Below are 12,961 nucleotides of genomic sequence, written 5' to 3' on the forward strand. Positions count from 1 at the left end.
CATGTAGCCCTGCCTAGCAAGCTGTGGATTTGGGCAGAAGGTCTCCATCAAGTTTCCCCGGCTGGGTTCTCCCTGCAGTTTATCCTGCCTGTGCCTCCCTGCCCCTGCCCAGGAAGTGCTGCTGTAGCATTTGTCAGAGCAGAAGCACCATCTCTGCTGGACTGAAGCTCATCTCTAGCCTCCAGCAAGGACCATGGGCTGAGCTCACCTTGTAGACACTGTGAAATGGTTGTGCCCCACCTTGGGGAACGGTGACACTGCAGCCACAACTGACACCACAGTGCAGAAACCATAACAGAACCTGGGTCCCCCATAGTAGTCCATTCACTCATTCAGCAAGATTCACTCCGCGGTCACCTCACAGGGCATGTATTGAGTCTTACCGTAGACTGTGTTCCAAATCTGGCAAATTGCAGAGTCCTGCTATCCTACAGCCTCACCACCCCTAACTCATCACACCAAGAAGTGGTAAGCCTACAGAATTCTAATGGCAGCCACAGAAAGTACCAGGGATTCTCCTTGTAATTGTGTGATCTTCAAAGTCTTCAAGATTGTGTGACCAGAGTGATTCCAGGCAGAGATACCACCCCCAGGCACACGAGTTCCATTACCACTGAGTTACTATGGTCAGTGAGAGTTCAGGGGAGTCTAATCACTTCCCTTTCTCCCTGTCCCTCAAGCAGGATACTAAGTGACAGGAGGTGCCAGACCAAAATATCTTTCAATGCTCAGAAAAATTCTTTTCAGAGCTATTTATGTGTATATGTGTGTATGTGTGTGTGCACATGTGAATCTGGGTTTAATAAAAGTCTGTACAACAGCCAAACTATCAAAATGTTAAAAACCCACAAGTATGTGGCTTACCTCCTAGAGTTTTTCATGTCATCAACAATGGAGATGTTAGAATGACCCAGCTAATGTGAGAGACAGCCGTGGTACATTGGGGTGGGCCCTTGACTTGGCATTGGAACACGGGGTGTTACCGAGCTTCCCCACTGCCAGAATCCTCCACACGGCCCCCCCAAACTTCCATGGGCACTCCAAGATGCTGAGCAGACCTATTATCTGATACCACGTTCTTTAAAATTCAAATGCATTTACCAAACATGACTTACCTCCCTCCACTGATTAAATACAAGATCTAGAAGTAGGTGATGGAGGGAACCTCCCTTTCTTGTCTTCTCTCATGCATCTCCCTACATGAAAATTTCCTCCAGGCCACGGCCAGAGTCAGCCCCTCTGCGTGCCTCATCTCAGCCTCACTTTGCCCACATCTTGTCTCACTTACCTCTGGTAGGGATTGAAAGACTTCCTGGCAGCCCTGAGCTCTTCTGGTGCCTTAGCTCCTTTCCTCGTTTCTGCTTGCAATTCCATTTTTTTTTCCCTAAGACCAATTATACCCCTTCTTTCAGGAAGCCCTTCATATTTATTCTCCCTTTGTAAGGGAGCAGTGAGCGCCCCCATGTAAGGTGATGGAGCATTTTGTTCCCTCCAATTCCAAGCTGGAGAGTCATAATAGGTGAGGATCCCAGGCTTCTGAGGAGGTCAGTGTGCATGAGCCCGCTGCGTGACAAAAAGGGGAGGGCAAGATGGCAGACACAGGACTCTACAGGAAGACAGATGGGACTTGTTTGGCAGTGGTCAAATTTAAATCCTCAGGGAGAAGAGCTGTCTAAAGAGGATTTTAGGGAAGGTTTTCTGTGTGATGTGCTTTCTAAAGCCTGTGCTATCTCTCCCAGATCATTTATGATAAAGAGCTGGATTCTTTCTCATGGTTTGGAGGAATACACAAATGTTCCTTTTGTGGAGATATCATGTGCCGTGGTGGTATTCTTTTTTCCCCTTCCCTTCCCTCCCCTTCCCTTCCCTTCCCTCCCCTTCCCTTTTCCTTCGCAGTTTCATACAGAATAACTAATTTTTTTAAAACAGTTTTGAGAAAAAAGTCGTGAGAGTTGGAAGTGAGTGCTATAACTGAGATCCCTTCTAGTACAAGTCTCAGGCTTTTGGAAGCCCAGACACTGGGAAACCATTGTTTCAAGCTCCAGCTCTGCACCTTATTGATCTGCATTTTTGGACAAATCATCCTTCATTTGTTAAGCAAGACATTATACTAATGGCCCTTATATTGTCACTATAAGGGTCAAATCATACAATATATGAGCAACTGTATTTTAAACTACTCAGTGATTACAACTTAATTGATTCTTATAATTCATTCAAATGTCTGTTCTTAAATCCCCTAATTTAAAGCAATTTGCAGAACACATATTTGGAAAGAGCCACTGTGATTGTAATATTTTATTCCAGCTTGAATGAGTCTATGCGTACACAGGAGCGCCGGGCTTCTCTGCTCTGCCTGGGCTCTCTGCGCTGCTGGTGTGTCACAATGATCAATGCAAGGAGGAGGGCGCACGGATCCTGGTGTGCAGGCAGGGAGCTGTGCCAGAGCCATCTGCTCTGAGAAGTCAGAGGCCACAGACAGAGAAATGTGGTTTTAATTTTTTGAGCTAAGAAGTTTCATAAAATAATTTTCTCCATTTTTTTGATGTGATGCCTCAAAGAAAATAATAATAAAACAAAACTGGAGGAGGGAAGGTTATCTGCCAAATAACATTTTCCCTCTTCTTTCTGCTTCTATTCCTAGAAAAGAGAAATTGAAAACTGCAGGGAAGTGTTGGCAGTATACCAGACTTTCTTGTTTTGTTCCCAATCACTGTGACGAGCAAATTTTTAAAAAATTTTTTCAATTTTTAAAAATTTTTTGGAGCATGACAGACTAATGCCCCCCACCTCACTGCTGTCTTTAGACAATGAAGAAAAGTAATGATGGTGACATTTATTGGGTGCTTAACGCATGTGGACACCATGCAAAACCAGAAAGAACACAATTAATTCTGCAACAATGCTCTGGGGATGGCATTAAGTGAGGACACCCAGCTCTGATGTGTAAGTGGGAGCAAGCCAAGAAAGGAATGATGCCTCTCTCCCTCCTGGGCATACCTTTGGAAGCATGATATTGCCTTCCTGATTTGGAAACTACCAAACAAGTTTAAATCTTCATATTGGAAATTTGAAATGCTCATCACAGAAGCATGGAAACCTGGAACTGGAAGCCTCAGGGAAGCCCTTGGGTCCTTCTCGCATACTCCCATCGCCCTGGCATTTGGGAATATTTGAGAACATGGAGCTACTGCAAATAACAAAAACTCATCTGAATGTCTTGTTTTCAAAGAAGAAAAATAAGGTTTTGCTGAAGATCCAGTAATATCCCTCTCTTCAACGTTATCACTCTTCCCGGTTTCTTTCTTTCTTTTTTCTTTTTTTTTTTGAAAAAATCTCTTCCCGGTTTCTGAAGGAATGACATGGGAAGTGAAAGTGTCTTGCTGAGGAGAGGATTTATTAATGGTCCAAACTCAACTGAAACAGGTCAGGGAGAGCCACCCTCCCCTTTGCAAGGAGAGCTGCCAGGGGCTGAGCTGCCTGCCGCACCAGCTGCGCTTGTAATTTATCAGGCTGACTTGCAGAAAGGGATGGTTCACAGCGTTGCACTGGGGAAAGCCGTCCCGAAGGGTTACCTTACAAGCTCTCTCCAGGAATCTCCATTCACCAATGTGTGAGGGATGTTCTCTGCCTTCTCCCCAAAGTGCACCTGACCAGTGCTCCTAGGAGCTAAGTACTGCCTGGCAGTGCCCCTCTCCCCTGCTTGGGTCTCTGCTCCTGACACCAGCTCTGTGTGAGCTTTCCAAGAGTCAGTTGCCTTTTCCCCATGCTTATCTGTGCCAGTTGCACTCGTGGTGTTAATTATAGGATTTAGCATTATGTAAATGACTAGAGTGTGGAAGTGATGAAGTATGATGTGTGAAAAAGCTTGTTTTTGTGAAAATGATCATATTTATCAAATCTAAAACACTATTGATTTTAGGGCAAGTCACTATCTTATGTCTCATTTAGAAAGACCAAAATACCAACAACCAAGCCACAATATATTTGAAGACTATTCCTTTTTTTTTAAAGTAAAATATGAGGGAAAAGTGTATGTTAGAATTGGTAAACATGGTGAGTTAAATAATTTGGAAAAACTCTATGAAAAAGAGACAATTGTGGGATGCAAAATGAATATACGGTTGACTATTTACATGCACTGTGATCCAGTAACTAAACCTCTAGGCGTATATGGAAGATGAATTCTTATGTAGATACTATGAGGAAACACATACAAGAATATTTATAGTAGCAACTGGAACCAACCCAATGTCCATAAGTAGAAAAAAGGATGAACACAATGTGTCATATTCACAGAATGGAGTATTATATACGATCTTAAGAATATAATATTAAATGAAAAAGTGACTGCCAAAATTGTTTACAGAATTCTTATAAAGTTAAAATTAATTAAAACAAAAATTTACTCACATGTTTTGGAAGATATCTTGATGTAACAGAACCAAGTAAATAGTAAGTGAGACAAGAAGAATATAATTTCCAGGGCGATCGTGAACTTGCTTTGGAGGAAGCAGGGAGACATGAAAAGGGAATAAAATAGGGCTAGACATAGGTTAAATTCAAAGTTCTTGCTCTTTCTAAAGTGGGGTTAATTCCTAGGTGTATTACATAACAAAATAATTGAAGAACTGACTGCCTAAATGAAAATCATGTATTAATCAATTATGACACTGCTATGAACCAGATATTATCCAATCCTGTGCAACTGGGGTCCAATGAAAAGAATCAATTTGTAAGCTAAATGGACTTGTAAGTGCTAATATTAGAAAATTATAGTAAAAAATGTATGTTGTTACTAATTTATAAAGTTTTTTAAAAACATATTTTGGATACAAACCCTTTGTCAGCTGTATATATTATGTGTTGCTAAGACCTCCTAAAGTTTTCCCTTAATGAACACAATGTCTTAAACTTTAATACAAATTGATGTATCACTTGCTATCTTTTGTAGGATGGTATTTGTGTCCTTTTTTAAAAAAAAAGTTTTCTTTACACCAGTTTCTTGAAGACATATCATTATATTTTCCTGTAACTTTATTGTTTTATATTTTATTTAGATCCCAAATCCATCTGGAATTTATTTTGTGTTTGGTAAAAGGAGTGACCTGTTGCCACTAATTTTTACCCACAGACATCCTATGGACCCAGCACCTTTTCCTGGAAAGGGTATTGTTTCCTCCAAGGAACTGTACTATCACCTGTTATAAATATACATGAGCTGGATTTGGACTCTCTGTTCCATTCAACTCTTCAGTTTGTCGACCTTTGACCCAATAACAAATTTATATCTCATGTGATCTTTGATAGTAAAGTTCTCCCACTTCACTTCTCCTTTTCAAGATTGTGAGTATTCCAGAATTTTTGCATTTCTGTGTGAATTTTAGGATCAGCTTGTCAGTTTACCCTCACCCCTTTAAAAAAAAAAAACCCTTCTGTGATTTTGATTGGGATCTCATTGAATAGACATATTAGACATATGAATTTGGGGGAAATTGAGACATCTTGTCAATAGTACTTCAATGATACAGAATATATAGTTCATTCATTTAAATCTTCTTTAGTTTCTTTAGAACATTTTTAGTTTTGGGATGCCTGGGTGGCTCAGTGGTTGAGCGTCTGCCTTTGGCTCAGGGCATGATCCTGGGGTCCTGGGATCGAGTACCGCATCGGGCTCCCTGCGAGGAGCCTGTTTCTCCCTCTGCCTATGTCTCTGACTCTCTCTGTGTGTCTCTCATGAAGAAACAAATAAAATCTTTTTTAAAAATAACATTTTTAGTTTTAGTGTAGAAGTCCTATGCAGTCTTCATTAGATTTGTTTTTATTTTTTTTGATGTGAATTTTCTAAATTTAATTTGGTACTATTTTTTTAATAAATTAATTTTTTATTGGTGTTCAATTTACCAACATACAGAATAACACCCAGTGCTCATCCCGTCAAGTGTCCCCCTCAGTGCCCGTTCACCCCCCCCCCCCCCCCCGCCCTCCTCCCCTCCCACCACCCCTAGTTCGTTTCCCAGAGTTAGGAGTCTTTATGTTCTGTCTTAATTTGGTACTATTTTGTGATCAAAGTACAAAGAGTTCATTTTTGTAAACTAACCTTATCTCCAAGGATCTTACTAAATTCATTTACTAATGCTAATAGTTTCTCTCCAAATTCTCTTGAATTTTCTAGGTAAACAGCATCATATTGTCTGCAAATAATAAAAGCTTTGTTTCTTCTTTTCCTATGCTTATAATTTTTATTTCTTTTTCTTGTTTCATTGCACTGCCTCCAGGACAATGCAGAATAAGAGTGGTGTAGCAGGTACCTCTCTCTTATTCCTAATGTGGGACTAAGTTTTCTAATATTTTTCTGAGTATATCACCTGGGGATTTTTATTTTATTTTAATTTTTAAAAAATATTTTTATTTATGAGAGAGAGAGAGAGAGAGAGAGAGGCAGAGACACAGGCAGAGGGAGAAGCAGGCTCCATGCCGGGAGCCTGATGTGGGACTGGATCCCACGTCTCCAGGACCACACCTTGGGCTGAAGGTGGCGCTAAACTGCTGAGCCACCCAGACTGGGGATTTTTAGATGCATTATCATATTAAGTAAATTTTCAAAGATCTCTGACTTGCTAGGGACTTTTATCACTAACTGACATTAAATTTTGACAAATGCCTTTTCTGCAACTATCAAGGTGATCATATAATTTTCTACTTTTTCTGTTAGAGTGATTACTTGATTGATTACTCTTGATCGATTTTATAATGAGAAACTAAGCTTATATACTCAAAATAGCTCACTTAGTCATAGGGTATTACAATTTTTACATATTGTTGGATTTTTTTACTTGCTAATTTAATGAGAGTGATCAGTCTGAGGTTTTCTTAAGAATGTCCTTGTCTAGTTTCAGAATCAATATTATGCTGACCTCATAAAAAGAGTTAGGATGTATTCCCTGCTGTTCCCTTCCTTCTCTGTCTTGTGGAAGAGTTCTGTGCAAGATTGGGATGTTTCTTCCTTCAGTGTCTGGAGGAATTCGTTAATGAAACTAGGATTTTCTTTGTGAAAATATGGATTCAATTTTATGTATATCAAAATACTCAGATTATCTCTAAGGCATCTATAATAATGCTCCCTTTTTATTCTGCACATTGTTTGTTTTTCTCTCTTTTTAGATCTGTTAGTTTTGCAAAGTTTAATCAGTTTCGTTAATCTTAAATAGCTTTTCGTTTTCTTGTTTCTTTTTTCCTGCAGTGTGCTTCTTTTCAATTTCATTGATGTTTGCTCTTATGTTCTCTTTTCCTAGAGTTTCCTAGAGTTTGCCTTAACTCTTTCTTGTTTTTTGAAATAGATTGTTAAATAATTGATTTTCAGCCTTTTTTCTTTTCTAAAATAAGCATTTACTGCTTTAAATTTCTCTATAAGCGGGATCCCTGGGTGGCGCAGCGGTTTAGCGCCTGCCGTTGGCCCAGAGCGCGATCCTGGAGACCGGGAATCGAATCCCGCGTCGGGCTCCCTGCATGGAGCCTGCTTCTCCCTCTGCCTCTCTCTCTCTCTCTCTCTGTGACTATCATGAATAAATAAATAAAATCTTTAAAAAAATAAAAAAAATAAATTTCTCTATAAGCATTGTTTATCTTCTTCCCACAAATTTTGGTAAGTTGCCTTTTATAACTTAGTTTAAAACATTTTGTAATTTCCATTTTGATTTTTATTTTAGATCCATAGACTATTTAGAAGCATACTAACTTCCACACAGTTGCAGTATTTGTAGTTATCTCTCTATTATAATTTCTAGCTTAATTCCATGGTGATTGGAAAACTATGAAAAATTTCATTTTTTATCAGCTCACATAGCCATTATAGAGTGGATAGCCACATAAAATGTAGCCCTCCTTAGTTCCATAGTGTTAGTTCTGCCTATAAATTTGTATATAATGTTCACCCCTATCTTGTTGTCAATTTCTATCCACATATATTGAATATTGCTAACTCCTCGATGTCTTCATTTGCATCTTCCTAATGACTAATGATGTTGAACCTATTTTCACATGTTTATCTGCCATCTATGTATCTTCTTCGGTAAGGCATCTATTCAGTATTTTTGTCCATTTCTCATTTGAGTTGTTTGTTTTCTTATTGTTGAATTTTAAAAGTTATTTCTATATTTTGAATACTAGTCTTTTATAACATATGTGTTTTACAATTGTTTTTCCAAGATGTGGTAGATTTTTTGATCTATTAACAGTTTCTTTGACAGAACAGGAGTTTTTCATTTTAATTAAGTCCAGCTAATCAATTTTTTTCCTCCACCAATTATGCTTTTTATATCAAATCTAAAAACTCAACACCAAACAAAGGTCACCTCATTTTCTCCCATGTTAATTCTAGAAATTTTATAATTTTGCATTTTACATTTAGGTCTGTGATTCATTTTGAGTTAATTTGTGAAAGATATGATGTTTTTATCTAGGTTCACATTTTGCTCATGGATATCCAATTGTCCAAATCACATGTTGTAAAAGCCATCCTTTCCCCCATGGGATTGCCTTTGCTCCCTGGTAAAAGTTTGATTATATTTGCATGGGTCTATTTCTGGGTTTTCTATTCTGTTCTACTGACCAATATATCTATTCTTTCACTAATCCTGTGCTACTTTGATGACAGTCTTTATGGTAACTCTTGAATCAGATGGTGTCAATCTTCCTACTTTCCTCTCCCCCTCCCTCACCACCCTGCTCTCCCTCTTCTTCCTCCACCCTTGTCCTCCACCTCCTCCTTCTTCAGTATAGTGTTGGCTGTCTCAGGTACTTTACCTTTCCATATAAAACTTTAGAATCAGCTTATCAACATCTACAAAGTAGCTTGCTGGGATTTTAATTTGGATTGCAATTTTTTTTTAAGACGGCAATATGTCCATTTTATTTTTTTCTTTATTATTTTTAAATTTAAATTCAATTTGCCAACATATAGTGCAATTTTTAAAAAAAATTATTTATTTATTTGACAGAGGCAGAGGGAGAGAACATGAACCAGGGGGAGAGACAGGGCGGGGGGGGAGGCAGAGGGAGAGGCAGAGGAAGAAGCAGACTCCCCACTGAACAGGGAGCTCCCCATACAGGAGTCAATCCAGGAACTCTGAGATCATGACCTGAGCAGAAGGCAGACACTACCGACTGAGCCACCTACGTGCCCCAAGATTGCAATTAATCCATATTACAAATTGGGAACTATTGGTACCTTAATAATATCAAGTCTTCCAATCCATGAACATTAAATATTTCTTCATTTATTTAGATCTTTTATTTCTCTCATCAGGAGGTGATTGTCTGCTAATCTCAAAAGTTTTTTCCTATCTGGAATTTTAGCTTATATTATTGTTTTCCTTCATAGCTCTCTGACAGTTTTCTAATATTATCTGTTATAGGTTACCTGTTTTGTTTTGGTTTTTTTCTACTTGTCGCAACTGCAGTGTTGAGCAACCCAAAGCAGATAACTAATAACTTTTTTATGCTTTGGGGATTTATATTTTTGTTAAAAATATGTAAGCAACTGTGTACATATTTGTCTTTTCCTTTCTTCAATATATAATAATATACTGTATATGTTTATTATTTTGCACACTTAATTACTGGAGATCATTTTTCAGCATTGTATATAAACATTTCTCATTCCATTTTAGAAGTGGATGTACCATAGTTTATTCACTGGATTATTTCCTGTCTTTTGCTGTGATAAAGAGTGCAACATTAAAAACCTGTTTAAATGTGTATTTTTAATTTTCCTTGGACCAAAGGATCATTATTCGGGGAGTTTTCTGTGTAAATTTTGAAAAAAAAATTAAATCTATTTTATACATTTGTATTGTATACAATCATACATTTTTCAGTTCTTTGCAATATGTAAAAATATTTTTACAGCCAAGCTATGGTTAATTTTCATGAATTTTTCCTATGTACTTGAAAATTTGGGATATTGTCTATTCAGAGACTATGATAAAGCAACAAATTCTAATTCCATTGATTAGGTCATCTCTTTTTAAATGTTTTGTCCATTTTATCTGTCTTGAAGTGACAAAATAAGTTAAAATATTTTATTAGTTGTCTGATTCTATTTCTCTTGCATATCCTGGAATTTCTGTTTTAGAGACATTGCTACTATGTTGCTGTGTTCAAGAATATTAATAACTGTTAAATACTCATTGTGAATTATAAGGTCAACACAAAATATTCTGTTATTTCTTTTAATATTTTCCATGTGAATTTTACTTCATCAGTAATCAGGATTGTGACTCCTGCTTTCTTTTTCTTTGCCTTGCCTGATATATCTCAGCCTGTCATTTGTTGTTGCTGCTGTTGTTTTTAATACTCCAGAATCTTTTTGTTTTAGGTATAGCTTCTGTATGCAACATAATATTGGATCTAGTTCTGTTAGCCAATCTAAAAATATTTTTATTTTTAATGCTATACCAATTTACATTTGTAAAGGATGTATGTGTCATATTTATTTCATGAATCATACTGTTTGATTGTGTCTTTTGTTATGTATAATATATATTCTTTCTTGCTCTCTCTCCCTCTTATTCTCTGCACCCCCCACCACCAACTTCCATACTTCCTTCCTTCTACTCTTGCTCTCACTCTCTTTGTTTTTTAATTGGCTTTAGTTTTCTTCTTTTTTCAGCCTGAACCTTCAGGATTGATCATCAGCCTTTTTTTTTTTTTTTTTTAAATCACCAGTATTCCCAAGATTCTCAACTACAGTTCCATTAATGAACCTACCCAGTATAATTTCTATCCTGGATCAGTCCCACTACTTGTCTTACACTAGGGCCGTAGGCCATGGTTAGACTGGAAATTCCATGAGAGACATACATATCTGTCCATTTATCTTCAGTAACAAGCACGAAGCTGGACATATCGTGGATATTCAACAAATATCTGTTGAGTGACTGAGACAATTTCAAAACCGTAGACCATGAAGACATGGTCTCCATTCTAGACAGTGCCTCACACCTGTAATTTTTTTTATTTTTTAAATTTATTTTTGATATATTTCTTCTCTTGTTTCTCTCAGTAGTTATTTCAAACTTTCAGTTTTAAATTAAATCTCTTACCAACCTCTCATTCTCAAGCAAGCTTATTTATTCATTATTTTATTTATTAACTGAATATATCAGGTACCCAGAACTATGTTTGGCATTGGGGGCCCAATGGTGGGCTAAAGTGGACGTGATTCAAGTCCTTATGGGGCTTGGAGTTGGACAGGGGGACAAATTTTAATGAAATGTTTAGGTGAATATAGCAATTATTTTAACTGCTCTGAGGGAGAGGGACTTGGTGCCACTGAGACCAATAATCAAGTAAGTTGACTTAGGTAGGACATTCCAGAAGACTTCCTATAGAGTATCACTTAAATTGAGCTCCAACAGGTATGTTGGAATGAAATAGGGGGAGGCAAGTGAGTAGCAGATAACATTCTGCCCAAGCCATAGAGCACTTTCAAAGCCCAGAGGACTTTCTTCCCTGCCTCATGCCTACATGGACTAATACATAGTCAGAGGAGGCTAGCATCTCAATTTCTCATTTCCTTGGTCTACCCATTAGTCTCTTGTGACCTTCTTAGTTAAGAGTCTGTTCTGGGAAATGGGATGTCTTTGTCTCACCTGGTCCCCATCCCCCCAACTTCACTACCCCTTTCCCCCAAACATTTAGGTTACCTAAACGCATTGACTCTGGATCTCCTCAGGCCTCAGTTTTCCTACTTATCATGTGAGGGAGTTGAAACCGAGGGAGCTCAAGCGCTGTCCACAGTCCCAGAGCAGCTTCTGCTAGGAGCTCTGTCAGCTGGCCATGCACACAGCAGCTTGCAGAGAAGGGACACACTATGGCCTCGGGGTGGGCCAGCCATCATATCCCCTTGCCCTCTGTCTAGGGCTCTCCTCTGTGTCTACATTCCTGAAGCCCCTCGTGGTACCTCCTTCTTTTCTAGAAATGCAGGATGAATCAGGTGTTGACAGAAAGCTGCCCCATATTGCCCTCTTGGGGAGTGGGAAGTGAAGGAAGACCCCTGGGTAAAGCTTACACCAAATAGAGGGACTGGCTGGAGACACACTGAAGGATTCAAACAGGGGAAGAGGTCAAGAGATTCTCCCCCAGGGGGCCTATTGAAAGCACATCCAGGGCTGGCCTGTCCCTCAGGTTCCAGGCTCTTTACCATCAATCCCCTGGTTGAAATAGCCTAGTACAAGTTAAAACAAACAACACTATGACCAGGTATTGTTAGCCTGCCACAAAAGCAAAGGAGCTACTGCTCTTTGTTAATTGATTCCAGGAATCGAATGCTACACGCTCTTACCCTGAAGACTTAGGACCGAGGTCACAGGCAATGAGGGCGGTGCTTTCTTTTTGGTACTGTGTGGTTTCCACTTAGAGGGAAAGTTCCTGAGTGTTCCAGGCTCTTCTCTGCCAGGTCCCTTTTTACATTATCACAACCCCCCCCCACCCCCGCCCTCCATGGATGGCATGTCCCAGCCCAGGGCGCCCACCCCTTCCCTTTTCCACACTGACCCGTGCTTCTTACCTCGGCTCCTACTCCCTCTCTCAGCTGCCTTCTTACACCTCTCTCCTCAGGCCTATGGGTGCCTCCAGCCTTCTCAGCCCTCATCTCTCTAAATCTTCCCTTCCTCCCTTTCATCCCTGCTGTACCGTGTTCATCCTGCAAGCAGGAGACCTATCATTTTATATAGTGGTGCATTGTTTGCTCATCTGTAACCCCCTCCCCCCCCCCCCCCCCCCCGCCACCATGCTTGGAGCTTGACAAATGCGGGAATCACACCCTATCTTTTTCCCAGAATTTATGCAGTACCCAGCACACAGTGGTCATTGATGAATATTTGCTGAATTGGATTATTCTTGCTCAATGCTGCAGCCTGGGAAGTGGTTCCCTTAACACAGAGATAGTGCTGGAAAA

The 12,961-nt window shown here is 39.2% G+C and overlaps 1 long non-coding RNA gene across 1 annotated transcript; it reads right to left on the reverse strand.

The window, feature by feature from the left end:
- Nucleotides 1-2,316: 2,316 nt before the first annotated feature.
- On the reverse strand, nt 2,317-12,686 carry LOC140620621 (uncharacterized). The gene is made up of 3 exons (XR_012020357.1): nt 12,572-12,686; nt 4,414-4,502; nt 2,317-2,457 (listed from the first exon to the last, which is right to left on the reverse strand). It is a non-coding gene; the product is annotated as an uncharacterized lncRNA (long non-coding RNA).
- Between the last annotated feature and the right edge of the window lie 275 nt (nt 12,687-12,961).

The sequence above is a fragment of the Canis lupus genome, chromosome 29 (genome assembly GCF_048164855.1).
Source record: "Canis lupus baileyi chromosome 29, mCanLup2.hap1, whole genome shotgun sequence".
Lineage (NCBI taxonomy): Eukaryota > Metazoa > Chordata > Mammalia > Carnivora > Canidae > Canis > Canis lupus.